Here is a 21,802-nt window from a genome sequence, read left to right on the forward strand (position 1 = left end):
TTCCATTCGATTCTAGGCAAAATCTTTCTAAAGAAGTATACAAAATGTAGATGTAAAATGGAAAATTTTTAATTTCTAGTTTTAGACAACAATTGAGTCTACACCAAGTAAAGCCCCTTTTTTTCTTTGGCTAAAGAAAGCTACTCTAATTTGCAAGTCTTTATCTAAATAAAGCTATTGGCAAAAATGGGCGCCTCACTTTTCTGCTCGGAAACACAAGCAAGAAGCTTTCATTCAATTCAAGGCATAATCTTTCTAAAGAAAAAGTTTTCATGCAAAGTATAGATGTAAAATGGAACATTTTCCAATTTTCAATTTTAGACACCAATGGAGTCTTTTCCATGTTAAGCCTCTTCTTTCTCGCACTCAGGAAAGCTTTTCAGGCGAATTAATTTGCAAAATTATAGTTGAATAAAGCTATCGCGAAAAACAAGCACCTCACTTTTGTTTGGCCTAAAATCATAATCAAGAACTTCAATTCGATTCAAAGTAGAATCTCTCTAAAGAAAAATCTTTCACGCAAAATGTAGATGTAAGATGGAAAACTTTCAATTTCCAATTTTAGACATCAATGGAGTCTTTACCAAGTTAAGAACTTCTTTCTCGTGCCTAGGAAAGCCTATTAAGGCAAGTTAATTCGCAAGCCTTTAGCCTAATAAAACTATCAATAAAAAGGGGCACCTCATTTTTGTTTTGCCCAAAAACACATGCAAAGAACTTCCATTCGATTCAAGAAAAAGTCTTTCTAAAGAAAAAGCTTTCATGCTATGTAAGATTTTCACATTTTCTTAAAATGTTATGGCACTCCAGGTGAATATTTTTTAGAAGTTAAGGCATTCAAGTGATTGAAAAAAAGAGAGTTATAACATTGAAGCAAACACCGTACGAAAGTTCTAACAATTATATCATTATTTTTCCCAAATTTTTAGATAAGAAGATATACTCCAACAAATATATTTCCAAGATAAATTCTTTGGAGTGGCATCAATCATGTGCCACATAAATCTAAAAGATATGACAAAATATGTACATGTGAGTCCTGGGTGGGGAGGGGCGAACCCAGACATAGCTAATTTGATTATTCATTTAATACCAAGCATAAAAAATATGCAGCAAAAAAGAGAGAAAATTTTGAAGGTAGATTTGTTTCACAAAAAATGAATGATTTCAAATGAAATTGGTCACTCGTATCGTCTTAAAAAAATGAATGAACGAAAAATAATTTCATTATTTACGAAATTCTTTAAACATTAATTGTTGTTAATAATGAAGATATTTTTCATTGACTAATTATTTCAAGTAATACAAGTGATTATTTTCAGTACAATGTTTTTCAAATCATTCATTTTCCACAAAATAAACGATGCCTAAATAACAAGATAAATTTAAAGAGACAAATACTTTGAAAAATCCTCAACCGCAGCTTCACAATTTGTTTAAATAGACAAGGGCTACAAGAGGATGAATTAAGTCACAGCCGATATGATATAAAGCTTGAGATTGACTTGACAAACATACTCGGTACTCGAAACACGACTCAAATTTGATAAGGATGATATCATGATTGAGTTCAATCTGAATAGAAAGTCGAAAAATTCGAACTCTACTTGACTCCAATATATAAGTATTAATATCATGTTTTCTTAAGATTCTAACGGTTTTGGCTTCTAAGAATTTGATCCTTGGGGATTCGTAAGTTCTAATCACCCCATACAAGAAAAGGAAAAGGAGGAGGAACTGGATTCCAAATGGGGGTTGAAGAAAAGGAGTACTAGAGAAAAATATGAAATATTTATCGGAATTGAGGCACATTTTGTTAGAATAAATGTAACCCCGCAGAATTAAGAAAAATTACTAAAAAAATTCTAAACCTATTGTACAGTGACCAATTCGGTTTCAAACCTTTTAATTTGACTAATTTTGCCCTAAAAATTTTGACAATTTACCAATATATTCTATCCGATCAATTTTGGCCAGAAAACATTAATGTGGATGTCAACCATCTATGTGGCATAGTTGGTGCGTGGATAATTTTTGCAATTTTTTCATGATTTTTCATAATTTTTTATCGTTACTATTTTTCCGTTCTTTCTTTTCTTCCAACCATGGGAAAAATAATATAAGATTCATAAAAAAAAATTAAAAATTGTACAAATTGTCTACATTAGCATATATCATGCAATGTAGAATGGCTAACGTTCACGTCTGCAATTTCCAACTAAAATAGGCCAAAAAGACTATATTAGCAAATCATCATATAGTTTAGAACTAAATAGGCTAAATTGAAAGATTTAGCATTTTTATGGCAATTATCCCTATGGAATTACAGGGATTAATTCATCAATTTAATTGCTAAAGTTGTGTTTTCTTTGTCATGTCTTGAGTTTGTTACTGATTGCTCAATTCACTTAGACATACTTCGCTTTAGAACATAAATCATGTTGTACAAAAAAAAAAAAGCAAAAAAAAAAAAAAACAGATAGAGAGATCTACACTTATTTTATTACGAATGATGAGGTATAAAATACATGTTGTTAAACGATTTGTTCAACTCCGTGTACAAATAAGATAAATCGAGATGTTGGTCTTCTTGGGTACTTATTGAGAATTATCAATTATGTTTAAATGTATGTTTATATGGTGACTGTTGACACCTAAATTTTGATTAATCATTTAGTAATTAATTGCATAAAAAATTAGGGATTAATCTTTAACCCCTAAAAAAAAATAGTAAAATTGCATTTCATGTAATTGCATTTGCATCGACACCAAAAGGCAACAAGAAGCAAGGGCTCGCGGTCGATTACATGCGCGAAAAGGATGGTCTTTCTCCGCTAGTCTGAACACACAAAAGAGTGAAGAGAAAAAATGAGGAAGGAAGTTCTTGCATGTCCATTGTCTCTCCCTCATTAAGGCATGCGCATGCATGCACAAATTCGGCGAAGCAAAATGAGCCCATGATATATTATATAATATACTCTATCAAGTGTGGGTTATCAGTCTTGGTGAAGCAACGAGAAATTTGCTGAAGAAAGAAGCAGTAACAAGCAAGAAAAGTCAAAAGTTGCGGCAATCCTATAGAAGGGAGGGACAAGTAGCCCAAGCATGAAGCAAAGAAAAAAGAATCCACGAGCGTCCACTTTTTCTCTCCCTCATTAATGCATGCACATGCATGCACAAAATGGGGAAGACGTGAGAAGAAACGCAAGAGAAAGGGGTCACAATTTTATAATATTTTATAGTGTGTTGTTGCAAGGAATTCTCTCCTTCCTGGAGAGCAAATCGGCTGGAGAAGAAAGTCAAAAGAAGGGGCACACATTATAATATATTATAGCAGCTAGTGGAGTCTTCAAGAAACAGGGAAGCAAGGTTCAACTTGCTAACTTGTACGTGGACGTGAAGAAAAGTTGCGGCTGTTCTCAATTCACACTGAAGTCGGCGGCAACGTGAGGCGGTAAAGTCTGAGCCTATAAATAAGGCTTGAGAGTGCAAACGAAAGGAGGCCAGAGGAGTTAAAAGAAAAAATCTATGAAAAAGGCCCGCAGGGAAGCTAGAAGAGTTGGGAAAAGAAGAGATTAAGAGTGATAGAGTCTCGTTAGAGAAAAGCAAGAGGGTGAAGTCAGGGGAAGGAGAACGAAAAATTCACTTGAGAGGTTTGTGAGAGAAAAAAGCTATTAAAAAAAGAGCCCGTAGAGAGACACACGAGTTGAGAGAAAGGAAGGAGAAAATATTCAGTGGTTAGCAATCACCGCGTCATCGTTCTACGTGGCACGCGCAAGCCTGAGTGGATCCACTAACGAGTCGACACATGTCGTTGGACTTTGACTAGCTGAAAAATAGAGAAATAAAAAGTTGGGGAATTTCTTTTTCTCTCTCCTCCTGACAGCCGGCTGAAAAGAGGGTCTGCAGAAGCAATAATTAATGCTTTTGCCGCTCAAAATCTCTCTCCCCATTTCAATTTTCAAGCAAGTCTTCTCCTTCGTTGGTTCGAGAGGAAAGAAACGAAGATATCTTCTCTCTCTTTCTCCGGCACGCCCGACCGCTCCATCTCCCCGTCCACCTCCCCCTGCCCCTTCCCCTTCCTCTTCCCCAAAGCCTCCATCGGTCACAAATGCTATTCAGTCTGCCCTCTGGCACGTCGCTTCCCCCAAGACCCCCACTGAGTCGCAACTGCTGGGTCCGAGCTCGTTTGCCTCCGCCGTCACCTTCAAAGCCTCATCGGCGGCTATGATTCATCAACGGACTCCTCTCTCTCCCCCCAACCCACGCTCGTGCGCGGTCTCTTGGGAACCCTGGTGGCGTCCACTGTGGCAGAAAGAGAGAAAATACTACCGAGCCTGCCGCTCCTCTATCCCCCTCCCCCCTCTCTTTGCGCAGCATCTCGCCATTTCCAGCAGTCGGAACATCAACAGTGTCTTCTTCTTCGATGCACATGTAAATCGACCTACACGTCCATGGCCTTCAGTTCCTCAATCTCTCGCGCCTATCGTATTCATTGTTCAATGGCATCTGCAGTTGACGCTGCGGGCGAGTGGTTGGAGCCATGGACCTGAGCTCGGGTTCAACTTCAGCGTCGTTGCTGTCGTTGCCTTTCCGACGCCAGCTCTAGAAACCATGACTGACTCGGTCGTGATTTTGGGTTGAAGCGTAAGCGGAAGAAGCTTGCGATTGCTGCGTCCCGAGCCCCCTGCCTTCACATGCTGCTCGCTTCATTTGTCGCCTTCCTCGCTTTTCCAGCGCCGACGACAGAAACTGTGTGAGGCTCGGTTTTGATTTCTGGCTTGGGCGCGTTGCCACCGAAGCGGAAGAAGTTTGCAACTGCTGGGTGCCAAGCCCTCTCGGCCTTCACACGCGGCTCGCTTCGTTCGTCGCAGTCATCGCCTTTCTAGCGTTGATTTTGCACATTTTCTAAATGCTTGGTTAACTAATTATTAGTTCTTGTCTTTGTAAGTAGTTGGCTTTGGAAAGAAGAGAGGCAACCACTCACATGAGAAATGAGCTTCGTGTGAGCCAAAAGAGAGGAGCTGTGTGGGAGTGCAAAGATGGGGTTTTTTTTTTTTTGTTTGATATTGTGCTTTTAATTTTGGGGTTTGATTGCATACTCTGGTTTTGGTGGTTTTGGTGACTTTAAACATACTGGATCATGTTGAGATTTTGCCTACCCACTCAGCTACAGATGATGGAGTTTTGTTCCCTTCTGATAATCAAGTTGTTGATTTTGGATGGCTGAGCTTTCTCCATATGCTTTTTTGCTGCGGTACTTTTACTTAAATTGCACGCGTTATGTGGTTTATGTGTTTTTATTGGTTGTTCTCATTCCATTCCACAAGAACTATGAATGTGAAGAAAGATGGGATGTCTGCGGGGATGGCGAATGATGATTCGCCTTGGTAATGACTGATGTCTGGCAAAACTCATGAGTTTCATTATGAATTGGAGAAGTTGAAGTCTATTCGGTCATATGGCCTTTCAAATTTGAATGTACCCAGATGATGATGATGATGGCAGCATGTGGAATCTAGGTATGCCGAGGGGTTGAATTTGTGGTCTTTAAAGTTGAGTTGGAATGAGGGTTGAGGTTGTTTTACAATGCACAATTTGGCAAAAACTAATCACAATTACATCTTTCCAGCTATTGGGACACCATATGAGTACCCCCTCTTTGGGAAATATTTGCAGTTGCTCGAACCTCGTAGTTGTTCGAACCTCATGGCCGCGAGGTGGGCGGCAAGAATAGTTACAATCTCAGATGGATGAACCAGCTTCTGGTGTCCAAGAGCCTTTTAAATTGAGAAGTAACTACGTCGGACTTGTCCCCCTCAAGGAATGAAACAAACTTCTGCTTAGGAGCATTTTCAGCAATTGTTTCCATAATCTTGTTGGATAAATTCTCGGCTGTTGTTTTCTCAGGCATTGTTCCTGGGATTCAGTGAAGCAAACCTTTTGATCTTTCAGGTCATGCAAGAGAATGCATAAGTCTTAATCCTTATGAGATATTCAAAAGCAAAATCAGGCAAATATGACGCACAACTTTGTCAACTCATTCCTGAAGTTGATTTTATATGCAGAGGCAACCCTGTTCACAGTCCAACAGCAAAAAAAATTCGACAATTGAAAGTCTTGATCAGCAGCTGCATCATATCAATTCTGAAGCACCGTGGTGCTGCATCATTTTTAAATTTCAGGAATTCCACAGAACTGAACCTTTAAACCTAAACATCGGATTCACTGATTGTATAATTTGAAAAAAAATAATAATCATGGCCATGAGCCGACACTAGAGCAGCTTAGATGGTCCTAGGACTCATATCTGTTAATTAAATTCCAATGTCATGCATGGCACATATCGGCATCAACGAGCTACATAAGCCGACCATCAATAACAAGAATCAACGTGTTCTTGCCAAAATGCTCGTGGAAGATGCCATTGTCGTGCCCTAGTTTTGGACAGCAGACTCCTACACAAGCCGTCAACATACACCACACTCAGTCTTGGCCGATCAATTCTATATGCCAAAAAAACACTGACACCACATAAACCACATAACGCGTGTAATTTAAGTAAAAGTACCGCAGCAAAAAAACATATGGAGAAAGCTCAGCCATCCAAAATCAACAACTTGATTATCAGAAGGGAACAAAACTCCATCATCTGTAGCTGAGTGGGTAGGCAAAATCTCAACATGATCCAGTATGTTTAAAGTCACCAAAACCACCAAAACCAGAGTATGCAATCAAACCCCAAAATTAAAAGCACAATATCAAACAAAAAAAACAAAAAACCCCATCTTTGCAGACCCCTACACAGCTCCTCTCTTTTGGCTCACACGAAGCTCATTTCTCATGTGAGTGGGGGCCTCTCTTCTTTCCAAAGCCAACTACTTACAAAGACAAGAACTAATAATTAGTTAACCAAGCATTTAGAAAATGTGCAAAATCAACGCCGAAAGGCGATGACTGCGACGAACGAACGAAGCGAGCCGCGTGTGTGAAGGCCGAGAGGGCTCGGCACCCAGCAGTTGCAAACTTCTTCCGCTTCGGTGGCAACGCGCCCAACCAGAAATCAAAACCGAGCCTCGCACAGTTTCTGTCGCCAGCGCTGGAAAAGCGAGGAAGGCGACAAATGAAGCGAGCAGCATGTGAAGGCAGGGGGGCTCGGGACGCAGCAATCGCAAGCTTCTTCCGCTTACGCTTCAACCCAAAATCACGACCGAGTCAATCATGGTTTCTAGAGCTGGCGCCGGAAAGGCAACGACAGCAACGACACTGAAGTTGAACCCGAGCTCAGGTCCATGGCTCCAATCACTCGCCCGCAGCGTCAACTGCAGATGCCACTGAACAATGAATACGATAGGCGCGAGAGATTGAGGAACTGAAGGCCATGGACGTGTAGGTCGATTTACATGTGCATCGAAGAAGAAGACAATGTTGATGTTCCGACTGCTGGAAATGGCGAGATGCTGCGCAAAGAGAGGGGGGAGGGGGATAGAGGAGCGGCAGGCTCGGTAGTATTTTCTCTCTTTTTGCCACAGTGGATGCCACCAGGGTTCCCAAGAGACCGCGCACAAGCGTGGGTTGGGGGGAGAGAGAGAGGAGTCCGCTGATGAACCATAGCCGCCGATGAGGCTTTGAAGGTGACGGCGGAGGCAAACGAGCTCAGACCCAGCAGTTGCGACTGAGTGGGGGTCTTGGGGGAAGCGACGTGCCAGAGGGCAGACTGAATAGCATTTGCGACCGACGGAGGCTTTGGGGAAGAGGAAGGGGAAGGGGCAGGGGGAGGCGAATGGGGAGATGGAGCGGTCGGGCGTGCCGAGAAAGAGAGAGAAGATATCTTCGTTTCTTTCCTCTCGAACCAACGAAGGAGAAGACTTGCTTGAAAATTGAAATGGGGAGAGAGATTTTGAGCGGCAAAAGCATTAATTATTGCTTCTGCAGACCCTCTTTTCAGCTGGCTGTCAGGAGGAGAGAGAAAAAGAAATTTCCCAACTTTTTATTTCTCTATTTTTCAGCTAGTCAAAGTCCAACGACACGTGTCGACTCGTTAGTGGATCCACTCAGGCTTGCGCGTGCCACGTAGGACGATGACGTGGTGATTGCTAACCACTGAATATTTTCTCGAAAGGAAGAGATTAAAAAAGGGAGAGACGCTCGTCAGAGAGAAACAAGAAAAAAATGAAGTCAGGGGGAGGAGATTAAAAAAAGAGATGAATAAAGAATCTGTCAGAGAAAAACAAAAAAGAATGTGAAGTTAGAGAGGGCAACAGAGAGAGAGAACGAACTTGAGAAAAAATAAAAAAAAAGATGGGTTGTCTTCTTCCCATGGGGTCTTCTTCCTAGGGGGCTTCGAGCATCCGTTTGACGCCCGTACGCAGCAACCCGCCGCCGACTCCATCCTTCCGGCGAGCTGAGGACGTGGACGCCGTAGCAACCCTCGCTGCCTTCCTGCTCCCGGCAAGTTCCGAACGCCGCTGCCGCTGTAGTCCCGTGCCTCCACTCGCTCGCCTTCTGTAGCTCGAAGCTTCGAGCGACGCCTTCAACTCCCCCACCACAGCTGCTTTCTCGCGGTCACCGGAGCTCCGAACGCCGTCGCCGTCTCCGCTCCTCTTCCCGCCCGTGACCGCGCCTCAGCCTGATCATCGTCACTGCTGCCTCCGAGCACCCGACGCCACGAGCGCTCGCCTCTACGCCTGCAGACCGCTCTCCGACGCCGCACCACCATCCCTGCCGTCGCCGCTCGTCACCCCTGCTCGCTCGTCACCGCGCCTGCACCTCCTGCCGTCGCCGCACTACCGTCTCGACGCTTGCACCCGCAGCCGCGCCTTTGCTCACCCGTCACAGTTCCTGCTGCCGCCGCTGCCCGTGTCCCGCACCGACAACGCCGCCCACCTGCACTACCTTGGCGCCAAGTTTCAGCCCCACGAGCCATCTTTAGAGCCCTGGCGATCCTGTTGCAGCTGTAACATGCCTCCGAGTCCGAGCTGTCATTCCCCGACGTAAGCCACATCCATACGGTCTGTTAAGCCATCCGCGGAAACCCCGGCAATAACGGCGAGCTGCCGTCCAAACTCGAGCGTGACCATTCTAAACTGAGAAGTTGCCGTACCAGCGAATCACCGTTCTTCTGAAGTCACCAACGTAGAGAAAGGGGGGCACATAAAGAGCAAATAAAAAAAGGGAATAAAAGACCATTTTCCTTTTCTTTGCAGGACATTCACGTTGGCTGGTGAAGTCCTGTAGCTAGGCTTTCAACGAGGATTTTCCTTCCTCGTAAATTTTGTGTTGCAGGTCATCCCTTGTCTTTTGGAGAAAGATGTGAGAAGCCTTTCCTAAGTATTGACACCCTCGCCGCATGACCAGCCGAGTTGCACTTAACCCGCATCTGTTGCCACGCTGCCCCTCCAGTCCGAGCTTGCCTTTTGTCGCGAGCTGCAGCGTGATTCTTCAACAGTTTCTTTTAAATGTTTTTTCACGCAGGTTGAGCTTCCCCAAACGAAGTCACACTTGACCATTGACTTCAGCTTGCGTCCTCTGCCAACGTCCGCGAGCTCCATCTCCGCAAGTTCGCCCACACCGTGAGCCGTGTAATCGCTACCGTTCGTGAGTCCTTTGCAGCCGGGAATAATCTAAACTAGGTAGTTTTCTTGAACCAAATTAGATAGATTTATTTTATTTTGTGTTGTTTTCTTTATTTGAAATATTTCTCGATGCATCATTGAAATTCCCGATGTGCCCATTCAATTCGCAACCGCACACGAATTTTTATTCCATCTATAAGGCTTTAGATGGAATAATTAATCACGCGGGAATAAAATTGATATCTTGATCGTTAAGGCTTAAGATTAATTTATCGATTTTATTAGCGAAATAATCAAGTTTGATTAAATATCGTTTCCAAATTTGAATGGTGAATAATATCTTTGATGATCGTGAATGATTTGGTGCTTATCTTTTAATTGCTTTATTTATCCCAAAAAATACAAAAAAAAAAAAAAAAAAATTGCATTTGCATTTCATGTAAATTAGAATTGATTTTCCTAGATAAAATTACATGATAAAATGGATAGTTTTTTTAAAATGCATGTTTAGATGATAGCTAGGTTAGATAATATCTTTTAAAATAAATTGCATGATGAGATAATTTTCTAAGTTGAGATAGGAGTTAGATTAGTCTAATCCTAACTTAAAATAGACAATGTCTCGCTTTAGTTAGATTTTTTACCAATTTTAATTACGAATTTTCATTAAAAAAAAATCATGCGCATGTCGTGTAGAATTAGGTTCATGAAATGCACGTCATTTAGTGATTATCGCTATGTTCATTTAATTAGAAATTGCTCATCATTAGAAATAGGTCATTTGGTTAATTTAGATTGCACATTTAATTATTGGACAATTTTCATTTCGAATTTCATGAAAAATACCAAAAAGAATTGTCTTAGGATTAATTTTATTCTCTAGGATAGATTGCATGCTTATTAAGAAAACACAAAAACATCGCATTTGCATCATATAGTTTAGGCCATATTATTATGTCAATATCATTTCATGTTAGAATAGTAGCATGCATCGCATAAAGCATGATTCTCGTCAAATAAGTGAAAAAAAAAATTGCGTGTTAATTAGAAATCATATTTAGACTGTCGATGTGAATTCTGATCTAACATTGCAGATGCTTTCGTTGCTATGAGGTAAGTCCTGCAATTTATTCATCGCTTTCTTGAGTGTTAAATTGGTGGATTGCGCACCCGCATGCTTACATCACATGTTAGGGAAATAGATTTAAAATCAATCCAAAACTGCCTGCAAAAAAACATTTTTGAAAATAAAAGAATGGTACCAAAAGGGCATTAGAGAAATCTAGTGTAACCAAGTCCCCGAACTCACAATCTCTGGTTCGTAGGAGTGAAGTAATTCTCTCGTTACTTTACTTGGGTTTCTAATCGATCCACCAAAAATAGATTAGTGGCGACTCCATGATAAAAATCATATGCATATTAAGAACTTCAAACCATAAGTCGCGAATTGGTATGAGCTTGGGAGAGCTCGAGCTAAGTCTAGGCTTAGTAATCCATTAGCCGAACCCTTAGGTGGTCCAACCCGCTTCGGGGAGGTCGCGACAGTGACCATCATTGTGTTTCAACTTGTGATGAAAGATGTGATTGAGGTTGGGTTCGATAGACTCCAAGATCAAACTCCATTGCATCTAGCTTGCGTTCATAGGCATGATTTTCATGGTCAATGGATAGGTTTAGTCTAAGCCCTTGCACACGAACGAAGTTCTGCTTTTCTCGAATGAGTGGGGCTATCAAGATTAAATAACAGCTTGAGTTTCCCAATTATTATAAGCCGACGGTCGGATCAACAACTTATTATAGACTGGTTCCGACCACCAAAAAAAAAACACTTATCATAGACTGGTCCAGGTTAGTGAGATGGGCCTTTCAGCTTAATTCCAACTTCTTTCTTGGGCTAGGGCAAATCAGATAGATTTTGTGAAGAGGGCAAACCATCTGGCCCATGATTTGAAATTCAGTTATGAATTGCAATGTACTTCCTAGAAAACTTGATCAAGTTTAAGTTATATGAGGAATATGGTATAGTGAGTCTCTCTTATGTTGTTGTGCCAATGTCCGATCAAAGAAGGCCAACAGATGACAACCTTAGGGATACATGATGAATTATTGCATCTTAACTTGATCCTAAGGGTTCGACCAAAAAAAAAAAAATCTAATCCCAAGGGATAGCTCCATTGATTCAAAACGAAATTTGAGATCAACCCATTTCTAGCACGTCCAAAATTTCAGTGAGCATGACTCAATTGGACCCAAGATTGTGTGCACAACCCACGCTGGCTTTGGGCCATAACTTATTAGAGCCACAATAATGCAATTTGATGCTTGGAGTGTGTGGTAGGGTTTTGGTGGGGGAGGAGAGAAAATTAAGCCTTTGTACTTCATGGGGTCATGCGTTTAAAGGACGTTCCTTTTCAGCCTTAACAAAGGTAAGCCAATAGCAACACAAAGCGTGCACGTGTATTATCTGTGTACGCATACATTGAAACCAAGATAGTGAAATAAGGCCTACTTTGCCTCGAGTTCACGTTGGATTTGGCAAGAACTCCATGAATCGACCCTTCTTGACGGTCCCCCCAAAAGTTCTTGCCTTTCACTAATTCGATCTTTTTCTCACTAAAGTTCTTCGATTAATCGAGACTTACCCTTTGCTATAACAATCGAAACATCATCATTTTCCCATATTTTTTTCTTTTTGTTCTTGGCGAAAGTGATATGGTAAAAGAGACAAAGCAAATAATTGTTTTTTTGTTTTTTTGCGGAGCATGTGTTGGATATTGCAGACAAACTAATGGAGCAATGGTCCACCACATATTACAGGGAATCAGGGTATTAGAGTACGGTGCTTTGACGTGGCTTGTCTACATCCACGAGTGATAAATTCATAATATAATGCTAAACTAGGGATAGGTGAACATGCGTAGTTTGGCCATTTTTTGTTCTATTGCCAAGATATCAAAAGTTATGAGCGCGAATGATAATCATGCTAATAAGAAATTAATTTTTGAAAGAGAAATATATATTTTAAGTTTAATTCTTGGATGAGTTTCTAAGCAAAAAAATACATTTGATAACGACACGAAATTTCTATTTCCAGAATAGAAATTCATTTTATAACAATACAAAATTTCTCCTTTCTAACGGCGGCTGGCGATCGACGACGATGGCAAGGAGTAGCAGCAACAGACGGCGAATGGCGGCCGGCGATGACAAATAAGTAACCGACTAATAGTGAGAACGAACGATAAGAAAATATTTTATTTCTCATTTTTATTCCAAAAATAGAAAAGTAAAAAAATTTTATGATTTTTGTTCCAAACCTATTTTTTGAGTAGAAATTTATTCCAAAAAAAAGGAAAATGAAATAATTTTATCAAATGGATTTCTGTTCCAAAAACAAGTTTAGAATAGAAATAGAATAATTATCATACGCGTCTTATATGTACAATACCCGAGATGATATTCAAAGGGATTTATTCGTCTAAAAATTAAATATGATATTTTCAACTTAGTTAATAAGAAAATATTAATTAGTAAAAAGTTTAAAAATTTGGCATTCCTCAAAAGTTAATATGTAGAGATTTTTTTTTCCCAATGGTACATGAAAAAATTTCCCGTAATTGACTATGACAATACCACCTATAAGAATTTCGGAGAGATTTTGAAATGTTTTAGGATCACAATACATGTCCGTTCATCCAAATTAACCGTTATAAATCATCTTGTTTTTTCTTTCAAATTAGTGTGCACGGTTTGAGTGGATTGATTTGCAACCATCAAGTTTAATATGTATAATCAATTAGAGCTTGCGCTGATAGGCTGGAACCTAAGAATATCCCCAACCAAAATTCAAAGTAACAATTGGGTAAACCAAACTTTTTTAGCGTGAAGCTTAACATTTTTAGGGTTAATTGAGTTAATTATTTTTTTAACTAGTAACCACGCACTCTAAGCTTTTGAGTGGCTTGGTTAAACAATGTAAATTACCTTCTCAAGCCATCATTATTGGAGAATGAAGATTTGTCTCGCCTTTTGGCACTAATTATAATTGTCCTTTTGAACTTCTCATCAAAGAACAGTAAAATTGCCATTTTTTCTTGGTTCACGTGCTCGTTAGCATCTCGCCTTTTATTTTTGCGGCCAAAAGTGAGGATCTCATGTGATCACCACCACATCATCACTTTGTATGTAGTCATAATAATATAAAGCATCTTTCTTTTTTAAACCCAACACAGCATGAGCTAAGACATTAAATTAATCTTAAGAACTAGGGCTTGTGGGATCCATTGAATCATCCTACCTTTTCACCATCTCACCCCACCTCCTTTTTTATATAAACCCATTTCTCTATTTGATCATATTATTATTATTATTATTATTATTATTATTATTATTATTATTCAAGATAATTATTTAAAAAGTCTTAATTTTGTTGTATAGTGGTTATTTTTTTTGGTAAAATTGTATAATGGTTAGTTCAATTATAAACCTTTTAATTATGCTAATTTAATTCTAAATCTTTACATAATTCGTCAATATAGTCATTTTGACCGATTTTGACTTAAAACCATCAATGTGGACGTTGGTTATCTTACGTGGAAATTTTTTAAATTTTTCCAAAATTTTTCTGATTTCCTTTTTTTTTTTCCTTTTTCTTTTCATTTTGCCTATGACTGATACTTGGCCATGGTCTACAACCTGCCATGAGCAAGGTACCCTAGTCTAGACGATGTATACATGGCAAGAGCCATGACACCTTTGCCTGATAAGGGTGTTGTAGCCCTTGCCAAATCAAGAATGGCCGACCTAGGCAAGTCCAAGCCTTGCTTTTGGTTGATCACCGAACATGACCAAGTACTAGCTATAAGCAAAAGGAAAAGAAAAGGAAAAAAGGAAAAATTCACAAGAAGTTTTAAAAATACAAACATTATGCACGTTAGTGCAGATCGGCCACATAGGATGGACCAACTAGACCGCCATGTTTGCAATTTTTGACCAAAAATTGACAAAAATGACTATATTAAGAAATTATTAAAAGGTTTGGGACTTAATTGACATAATTGAAAGATTTAGCAATTGATTAGTCGCGATACAATATGTTTAAAACTTTTTGGATAATTTTTCCTATATAATCTACTTTTGTGTAGATGTGTAACCTGTTATTTATTTATATATAAAGATAAAATTCATATACCCTAAGGGATACTTTTTGAGAAAATAAAGTCTAAAAGTGGAAGGCTAGCTCCTCGGGCTCTTGATGCTGAAATTTATATCGAAGGTCATATGAATTAACTAAATATATATATTTCAATTATAAGTTATTGATTCCTTGCATCATCAATTGAAATGGTGTGGATATTCGTTTGAAAGACGGTCCTTTTCAGCCTCAATAAAAGTTAAAAGAAAAGAAAAATTTTAAGCTTCGAAAGGTTTCAATTTGCGGAACTGTATATCCACCTCGATCATGCGTTGAAAAGTAGAAACTATAAGATAGCTAAACGAGAACTACTTGCATTAAGTCCGCACTGAATTTTGGGGCAGAACCTGTCATCAAAATTAGCACTCTTGGTGGTCCCAATCTTTACCTTTTACTATTAAATTCCTTGGTACAATTTTACTTAATCAACTATAAATTATCATTTCTTGAAAAGAGTTCTTTTAGTCACGGACTGATTGTTGCTATAACTACAAAAACATCAGATAGGAGCTTCAGGAACACATCCGGCCTGCTTGGGAAAATCATTACTTTCACGTTTAAGAGCATCTTTTATCTCGAGTCATATTCATTTGATAAATACAAGCTCTTAGTTGAATATTAGATGGTGGAATTGGAGCTAGCAGTTTAGTCAGTCCTAAGTTTGATCTCTAAACCAAGCAAAAATATTTATATAGTCTTAGACAATCCTCTGGATTATCATAGGGATGTCATGTAGAGGCACATTCGATTACATTCGATTGAACTTGTATGCATTTGCATGTCGATGGAGGAAATTTGGCCAAAACACTGCATTTTTTTTTTTTATAATATGGATATTTGGTTATCTGAAAGTTTACTTTATATATCTTAAAATGTCTCACGTCTCTTGCTTTACAGGTTTAAATTTTTAAATTGAACATCTTAATATGATGGCACAGTCAGGCCATGCCGCAATTCGCTTTTCGTGCGCTGCTCAAGAGGGGATCTCTTTATATAGTCGTCTACTTAAACTTTTAAGCTACAAATTTGACCATTTCCAGCAAGCTGAAAACTTCAGTCGAGCATAATTTCCCAACAAACTTCTACAAAAAAAAATTCACACACACATATATATAAACGTATGTAACTACGTGGATTTACGTAAGCATTATTCTAATATGTGTTGGAGCATGTAGAGAATACGAAAGACAAAAAGATTTGGAGCCTTTTGTTTTCCCAAGATTTCCACTGGACCACCACAATTGTACGTGGGGTTCCTGTGGGGTTCCTTCAGGTGCGACTTGTCCCCATCCCCGTGAAAACACCACAATAATGCCAAAAGAGACGTAGTTCACATGTATTTAATTATTACGTCATTCGACCCTTTCTTGGCTTAGCACCAAGAGTTGCATTTAGGGCCGGTGGCAAATTTATAAATAAAGAAGAATATTCTCCGACAACGGCCTAATCAGGTGCCGCGTAAAATAAGATGCAACAGAATATGTACATGTGAAAGTCCCGGGGAGAAGAGAATACGCTATCAGCTTATGTGATTTTTCAATTTAATACCAATCGTCCTATGTATATGCGGCAAAAAAAAGGGTAAATATTTTCCAATAACAGGCATCTTGGTATTAAAAATATATATATTTAAAAAGACATATACTTAAGCGAATCCCAAAAAGCCTTCACAATATAGTATGAAGCTCGAGCTCAACTTGATGCAAGTATTTTGTACTCAAAACATAACACGAATTTGATCAAGGCACCTATAGTTTGAGCTCATATTTTACTAGTAGTTTGAGTTTAGACTCATGAATAACTACTAAGTTTATGCAATCTTTTCCTTTTGTAATTGAGGGATATTCTATTGGACGTAAACCTAGTTTAAAGATGAACTAGGTTAAAATCTTATATCTCGAACTTGCTTTCACGTTTTTACTCTCTATTTCCTTGTAATTGTATGCTGAATCCTAACTCAGATGAAGTTGGGCATTGAAAATTTAAGTCATGATAAGTTGATGCAAAAGGATACTTTAATTAAAAGGGAATAAGGTTCCGCATGGTAATATTTCTATTTCTTTTTTTTCTTTTGTTCCCCGGAATTTTAAAAAAAAAAATCAATTTGATAACATCAGTTATCTGAAATAGAAAAATGACCAGGGAATATATTTGAATAGAAAGAAAAAGTAGAAAAAAATAACGTATTATTCACAGGAATAATTTCCAGAAATAAGTCATTTTCTTTCTTTTCTTTTTTTCTTTTATTGTTCTTTCTCACCACCCACTGCCCCCATTGTTCGCCGTTATGTGCTGTCGGCCGATAGTCGACAGGTGGAGGAAGAAGAAGAGAAGAAAAAAAGAAAAAAGAAAAAGAAAAAGATCTCAAGAAATTATTAAAAGTTAAAAGAAATTCTATGTTACAAAACAAAAAAACAAACTTGTACATTGTGCCAAATGTCTTCCTGTTCTTTTTCTATTCTAAAAATAGAAATTTTATATAGTTACCAAATGTATTCTTTTATTTAGAAATTGTTTCAAGGAATAAAATAGAAAATAATTATTTATGAAAAGAAATTATTTTCAAAAATAAAAATGTTACTAAACACATCCTAAACCTAACAATAAAACTCACATGAGAGGCACATGCGAATTATATTAGAAAAATCCCATATCAGAGAAATGTTTTAGTGTAAAACAGTTAATATTTGACCCATAATTCATTGATTTAAAATTTTTAGTAAATGTGAGTCTAACTATATGTATTGACATGTTCGAAATTGAGCTCTCTATTGATTATCTGTTCGGATGAAGATATGGGGCTTCTATTACGTGCTCCAAACACATCCCGGGCTTTATATATTTATTAATATTCTAGCACATAAAATGAAAAATTTCTATCGTGGGATTGTCATACTACCAAGCTAATAATTGGATGATTAGTGAGGCATATAAGCTGGCACTTGTTTGATTTAAACACGAAGTTTCCCAAGCCAACGAGCCAAGACAATAATAGGGGCAAAACCTATTCTGATCATGATGCCCACCTTGAAGCTTGATATGCACACTCGAAACAACAGTATGATTTCCAAATCAACCTTCATGATTGAACATCAAAAAAATTTCGTTTGCTTCTTGGAGCTTCCTTCCTTTTTCTTCCGACATAATCACAAGACACAAATACCCTAAAAAGAAACGAAAGATGTCCAATTTGACATTGACTAACTTTGTCTTATATTCAAGAACTCGGCTCAAGCGATTCGATTGAATGCACGAGAATCCAAACCTCTCTTGATTGTATATTTGGAATTGACCAATATCAATATACAACAAAAAAAAATCTGCAATCTATACAACATATAGCCTTTGATTGTCAATGCCAATTCAATATTCTTCTTCATTTCACGTACTGTCAGAACACATTCAAACTCTGTTTATTTCGCAGAAAATAAATAATCAATAATATTTTTTTATTGACAAAAGTTTATATCCAAACATTTTCATAGAAGACGAAAATATTTTTCGTTCATTCGTTTTCGTAAACAATATAAATGATTGATTTTAGAAAATTATTTTTTAAATCATTCATTTTTTCCTAAATGAACGGAACATTTATTCTAACCCAATCCACCGTTGTCCCTAAAACCCGAAATAGAATTAGATATGGTGATATAAGGACTTAGCTTATTGAGATCGTATATAAAATTGATATATGTACCAACCTATTGGATTAATATATATATATATATATATATATATATATATAAATATATAAATTTAATGACACATTATAATTTAAGGCGCTTTGACGTCGGTGTCTACTAGTAGGTTATGATGTCAACATAATCTATTGCTCATAAATATTATTCTCTTCTTATTAGCTCTTTTCTGGACATAATCACAATATTCTGGAATATTAAAAGCATATTCCTAAGTTCCAATATCTTATCAAAGTCTCGAGAAGCAATTTTAAGGGAAGAAAAAAGGTTATTTTTACTTGGCCGATGCTGATTTGATAGTGCGTATGCCAAATGATTGAATACGAAGGGTAAAGAAGGGTGTAGTCATCGTATCTTCTTTCATGCATTAGTTTGACTAAAACGAGGACGATTGCTCCACCAGATCTACCTTTTGTGTATAAAGATATAGCCGACAACGTGCTTCAACAAGACCTGCTACCTTCAAACGATGACGTCTTTGGAATCTCCATTTTCAACCTTCAATTCAAAGGAAAGTAAACAATTCCAACAGCGATATTGAAACTTTTGGAATGGGTATTGACTTGTAAGGCTGGTTCTCGAGTAAAACCAGAGACTAGATCAGTTAAGGATAGACTCCCTAGTCTTTTATCGAGCAACCTATCCGATCCTCGTATGAATCGACTTAGAACTAATTGGGTAAGACCAGTTCAGTTTATTTTTAAGTTGGTCCGATTTGATTGCTTAGTAAACTAGATCATATAACTGAATTCTAACATTGATTTTGCGAAAAAAAAAAAAAATTCGGGATACAAAACCCTAATTTAGATAGGTAATACGTCAAAATTCAAATAAGTGGCCCAAACTCGAAGCTGTCTTCACCGTGCAAACCGAACACTTAGGTCGCGCCTCCTTTGAACACAGGTGTCGGTTCCTTAACTAATGAAAATAAGGATAAATGCAGTTACATATATATTATATATATTTATATATGTTCAGTTCTACTGTGAATTCTAACTGTTGCTATATATATATAATATTTATATATGTTCAGTTCTACTGTGAATTCTAACTGTTGCTTCTTTTCTCTGCTTTTTAACCGTCGCTTTTCAATCCCCGGCCAAAAGTCTTCAACTGTTGCTTGAAGCAAGAGGTCGGGGACGACAGGTAAACATCGTATCCTCCCATGAAATCCCTCTCACCTTTTTCTCTCCCGACTCCGGATCATCCGCGGCGAGGAGCAGAATAGTGGGTGATGAGTCAGGCGGATGAATTCACCACTACCCTGTCTTCTTCCCCGAAAGCGAAAGGAGTCGCCATCACCATCGAGATCGAGCTTGAAAAAGAAGATGAAAAACCAGGAAAGAACAAGAACACAACAAACCAGTCAGGACTTGAGAAACTGCCCACCCTCCCCCCTCCATTAAATTATGCAGACCAACTTCCTGCGGGAGTCCAACTTCAACTTAAGTAAACATTGATTCTGGTCTCGTGTTATTCCCCATTAACACTCCACTCAAATCTAACCTCCCCCGAATAAAATAATCCCACCCCACCTCCCTCCTCTCTCTCTCTCTCTCTCTCTCTCTCTCTCTCTCTATCTCTCTCTCTCTGCGCGTGTGGCGAAGGGTGTCTCTTGTCTGTAACTGTTCAGTTCTTGGGGTTGCTTGGAGTACACAGGGCATTTCAATTCGTGGGTCGGTTTCAGTTTCGTGGAATTAATTTCGTGCTGGTGGAGAGGAAGGCGTTTATGGTGGTCAGAGCCTCTGCGGGTTCCAGAGCACGCTGCTTATTCGCAGAGAGATTGGTTAAATCTATCTTCTTGCCTTTTTGGTGTTTCCTCCACCAAAGGGAAGGGAAGAAAAAGGAGAATTTATTGCGTTGCTTTGCTCTCACTGTACGCGGGGGTCTCTGGCTTGCTGATCTGATTCCCTTCCTCCTCAATCTTGCTTCAAGTGTTATCCAGTCTGTTGATTTAGCAATCTTCTCTTTTTGTAGAGTTGATTTTTTTTTTCGATACTGTATTTGGGTTTTATTGGTTATCAAGATCCTCGTTGAGGGAGCTGGGGTTGTAAGGATTGGGATTTGGAGTTGAAAGAGATATGGGGGTGGTGATGCAAGTGATCAATGTCCAGCTGGTTCTGCTCTGTGTCATCAGCTTTGCTTCAGCTGTCCAGGGATCTGCAGGTACAAAAGTTTTCTTGCCTTTTTACATGTTCAACTGTGATTTTGAGCACTTGGTGCAGCTGCTGAACTTAACGTTTGATCTGATGATAACTGATGTCTTGGTTTATCAAGTTTCACTTAGCAATTGTAAGGTCTCGTAACTATAAAGAAAGTTGCATAGATCTGTCCCTTCGTTGGCTCACTGCTAATATTGTGCTGTTGCATTCAGTGATTCGTCTGCAATGACTAAGCCAGGGCATGAATTTAGGAGAGGTATCCGGCAGAGGCATGTCAGATCCGTCATTTGAGCTATTGTTCTTCTCTTGATTTCAATGTGCAATTTTTATGCGGAATTGTGTAAAAATCGCACTTGGCGGTCCTTAATTGCAAGTTCTAGTTCAATGTTTTCCCGAATTAAAATCGTAGGTTTCAGCATTGTCTCTTCACAGCTAAAGCTTTCCCATCTGGGAAATGCTTGCTACATGATGGTTTACCCCATGAACGGCCAGGCATGGTTTGCATAGACGTTTATGCTGTATATCTTCATTTATATAGGCTTTTCTGAATTTACTATTTTCTGTCATATAGTTGGCTTTTGCTAAATCTAGATTAGCAGAGATGCAAATATTACTTAGACCAATCGAAAGCAAAATGGATTTAAGCTTTCATATTGTTGCATGGGCAGTTTAATAGTCTGTCGAATGTTTTTTTTTTTTTTTTTTGTACTTACTTTTGAAATCCTTTTCACCAGCGCTAGAAAAGTAGTATTATTGTCGATAACTTGCATGAAGTAAGAGCAAGAGAAAGCAGAGAACTTCTAGATCTTCTTCCTTAACAGCTGCAAACTTTGTTGCATTCGCTTGACTCAGAAAGAGTCTTCGAAACTTTGTAGCTATTCAGAACTGCCCGGATCGCTACTTAGGATCCATCCGTTTCGTGGAAAATATCATATTTCCGGAAAACATTTTTCTAGAAGTCATTTTCCGATGTTCGGCCAAAACCTAAAATTTGAGTGGAAAATATTTTCCACCATTCGTTAGCTCATTTAATTGTTTGGAAAAAATTATCAAAAATTAAATTTTAATATTTTTAATTGACCAAAAAATTAATTTTATTTTTTTATATTTTTAAAAAATGAATTTTAATTATTTATATTTTTAAAAAATCGAAATTTTTATTCTTTTTCTTTA

General features: G+C 38.4%; 1 long non-coding RNA gene across 1 annotated transcript; it reads left to right on the forward strand.

The window, feature by feature from the left end:
- The first annotated feature begins 19,557 nt into the window (after positions 1-19,557).
- On the forward strand, positions 19,558-21,280 carry LOC120289454. The gene is made up of 2 exons (XR_005547468.1): positions 19,558-20,633; positions 20,842-21,280. It is a non-coding gene; the product is annotated as an uncharacterized LOC120289454 (long non-coding RNA).
- The last annotated feature ends 522 nt before the right edge of the window (positions 21,281-21,802 follow it).

The sequence above is a fragment of the Eucalyptus grandis genome, chromosome 11, assembly GCF_016545825.1.
Source record: "Eucalyptus grandis isolate ANBG69807.140 chromosome 11, ASM1654582v1, whole genome shotgun sequence".
In the NCBI taxonomy this organism is placed as follows: domain Eukaryota; kingdom Viridiplantae; phylum Streptophyta; class Magnoliopsida; order Myrtales; family Myrtaceae; genus Eucalyptus; species Eucalyptus grandis.